The sequence below is a fragment of the Crocuta crocuta genome, unplaced genomic scaffold (genome assembly GCF_008692635.1).
Source record: "Crocuta crocuta isolate KB4526 unplaced genomic scaffold, BGI_CrCroc_1.0 scaffold31, whole genome shotgun sequence".
NCBI lineage: Eukaryota > Metazoa > Chordata > Mammalia > Carnivora > Hyaenidae > Crocuta > Crocuta crocuta.
The window spans coordinates 14,795,844-14,798,775 of record NW_027528362.1 but is presented as its reverse complement, the minus strand read 5'-3'; positions in this window follow the sequence as shown (position 1 = coordinate 14,798,775).

The following is a 2,932-nucleotide window of genomic DNA, read 5'->3' as shown; positions in this document are numbered from 1 at the left end:
GATACATGCTGAGGCAACTCTTTCATCCTGAAAGCAGGTTTGGGCTAACAGGGCACGTCCATAAACGTGCTTCCCACGAGACAGTCTCCACGGGGACGCCAAGCCTCTGCGTGTAGGTAGAGCACATCGCTAGGAGTGATTGGCTCCCTTTCAAAAACTTCTCATTTTGCAGAAACGGTGCCCCTTTGTTTATAAACGCTCTCTTCTTTACCCTGCCCGCCGCACCTCTCCGGTGTACGGGTGCTAAGTTTTTGCGTTATTTCTCCAGATCTCATTTTACTTTAGTCACAAATCAGGATATAATCTGGGTACCTCAAAATCGACTCCAGTTCCATGGCTTCGTACTGACACTTGGTGCTCCCCTCTGTGTGCAGACTGCGCCCTGGCGCCCTGGTCCAGACGGGACGCATGAGCGCTCCCTGAAAAGCTCCAGCCTCCCTCCTCTGCTCTGGACAGCCACCATGATGCCCACCTGGTGTCCCGTCGGTGCAGAAGGTGCTGGAAGCCAGGGTCTCCTGAGCTCCCCCAGCTGCTTCCGAGGCCCTGCGGCCCCTGTGTCCCAGGAAGCACCCACTTTCTGCCCTCCTAGACCTTCTTCCCTTACACCAATGGCTTCAAACTCTGACTGGCCAACACACACATGACACGCGCTTATAAATGGAACCAAAGGTCCCTCAACAGCACTTTCCTGGCTGGGTGTGCACACTCCCGTGGCCACAATCTGCTCTGGGGGCCGTCTTCTCCACCAGAGGCCTCTTTCAGAGGCGCTGTTCAGTGCAGCGGTAGCTCTTCCCAACTCTGTTCCTGGCTCTGAGACTTTTATCTTCACTATCTGGGGTCACATGTGCAGTGAGCAAAGGCCCAGCGAGGGCACCGTGGGCTGGACTGTTGTCTCTCACTCGTGCTCCTGACCAACGGGGTCTGGGTTCAGTCTGGACGGAGCCGTGCTGCGTGGTCCTCGGTTCTCCTAAACTTGCGGAAGCCACTGGGCAACACAGGCCCCTGCGTAATTTCTTGACAGGTCTGCGCTGCAGCCGCACACACCACAGGTTTGGCTCAAGGACTCCCTTCCGAGGTCAGGTGCTTTCAGGTCGCTCCTTACGCCACTTTACCCCTGCCTAGGAACTAGCGCCTCAAATACGCTGTCAGAGAATCTTCTATGGTTTGGGAGCTTCCCGTGGAGGAGGTGACTGACAAAAGCTGGCCGCCTGCAGGTAAATGCTGACATGGCTGCTTGAGAAGCACCTGCATGCACACCTGCACCACACCTGGGTGCACACCTGCATGCATACCTGCACTACACCTGCATGAGCACCTGGGCACATGCCTGCATGCACACCTGCATGCACACTTGAGCATAGATGCAATTCCGTGTCTACTTGCCAAAGCCAAGGACCTCTGAAGCCTTGCGTGAGGAACCCCTGCCTCCTGCCTGGCTGAGCATTTCCCAAACTATTCCATGGGACAATGTTGGGAAACTGGAGGTGACACAGGCAGCGTCTTCTCGGCAGGGACAGTCAGGGCACTGAGAATGTCTGCATCCAACTCAGCATCGGGATGAGTCAGAAACATGCGGTTGAGAAGAAGACCACACAGAACACAGGGCTCCTGAGAGGGCGTTCGCACCTGTGACGCCACACGCTCCTCAGGGAAGAAAGCGAGTGCACAGAGAACTCTGAGGGCCCGGGGGGCAGGGGCGACTCGGCAGCCTCACGGTTTCCTGTGGCGACCACACCTACGCAGACGCAGCCTGTATGTGAGAAGCAGCTCCTGACAGGAGGTTCATTTTTATTATTTTTAATGTCTATTTACTCATTTCGAGAGAGAACCAGCGGGGGAGGGGCTGAGAGGGAGAGAGAGAGAATCCCAAGCAGGCTCCGTGCTGTCAGCACACAGCCCGGCACAGGGCTTGAACCTGTGAACCAGGAGATAATGACCTGAGCCTAAATCAAGAGTCAGACGCTGACCCGTCTGAGCCCCCTCGGCGCCCCTGACAGGAGGTTTGCAAAGGCAGCAGCTGTCTTCACCACAAGCCCGGGGGCACATAGGCGACCCGCCACCGCCCTTCCTCAGGCGCGGCCACCCCAAATCCCTGGGTCACATGCACGGTGTTTCTTCATTCTTCATGCTGCAAAGGCAGGCGTCAGCAGGCTCTGCAGGCAGCGGGGTCAGGGTTCAGCTGGAGCCTCACGAGCCCCCGGGTCGGTGGGAGAGGGGCCCCGCCATCGGCCGACGCCTGCTCGACCCCTCAGCACACCCCTTGCTTGCACGGTCCATCACTGTCACCAGACGAGAGAAGCCGGCAAGGGCACCGGTGAGGGAGGTCAGCGAGGACACCAGGCCCTACTTGCTCTCAGGAAAAGACAGGCCTCACTCTTCCTGGATGGAAACGAGCCCGGCCGATCCTCCGTCCATCTCACGAGCACAGGGCACGGACTGTCCACGGCCGGTCTGGGGCCCAGTGCCGGTGAAGGTGCAGCAGCAAGAGGCGTCCTGAAGCCGTGGCCTGGGCAGATGGGGGACGGGGGGCTCGGCGACTCCCCAGATTACTAAGGACGTACGGAGGGGCTGGGGCTGCGATCTCACGGGAGGAGCACGGGGCTCTGGGGTGTCGGCCGACGGATGCGGAGGACCTGGACTGGGAGCATCTAGACTGGACGGAGCGGCAGGGGCATCGCGACGCTCATGCCGCCGGCCAAGGGCGGGCAGCATCGATGGCCCAGGGGCGCTGGGGAGCCGGCAGGAGCTCCAGGGCGACACCAGAGCAGAGCAGCCGCCCGGCCTGCGGAGCCCGCTCGCCCCGGCCTCTCCCCTTCACACACACACCCGTGCTCCCCGACGCCTGCCCCTGCTGCTCCCCAGAGGAGCCACCACGTGCACGTGCCTGAGGGGGCCCTGGCCTCACCCCGGGCCACAGCTCCACCGTGCCCGC